Below are 269 nucleotides of genomic sequence, written 5' to 3'. Positions count from 1 at the left end.
CAAAAACAAAACAAAAAAGGAGAAAAAAAAGTGTATTTCCATGTGATACATTAGACTGTTACTTGGTTTTGCTGTAGTCATAGGGAGATGCGCCTGCGTTAACTTATTGTAAAGTATTTGCATTACTTTATATTCGAGGAAAGATGTGCAAGCTGATTGTGGTACAGTGGCACATTTTGTGGTGGATACTTGCCTTCTTTTTAAGTAACGTTTTTCTAACGTTTTTTTTGTAGTTGTAGACTTCCAGATATTTTATTTTATACTCTTGC

Source organism: Simochromis diagramma, unplaced genomic scaffold (assembly GCF_900408965.1).
Source record: "Simochromis diagramma unplaced genomic scaffold, fSimDia1.1 OVJJ01000816.1, whole genome shotgun sequence".
NCBI lineage: Eukaryota > Metazoa > Chordata > Actinopteri > Cichliformes > Cichlidae > Simochromis > Simochromis diagramma.
The sequence above is the reverse complement of the archived record's forward strand: the minus strand, read 5'-3'. Positions refer to the sequence as shown.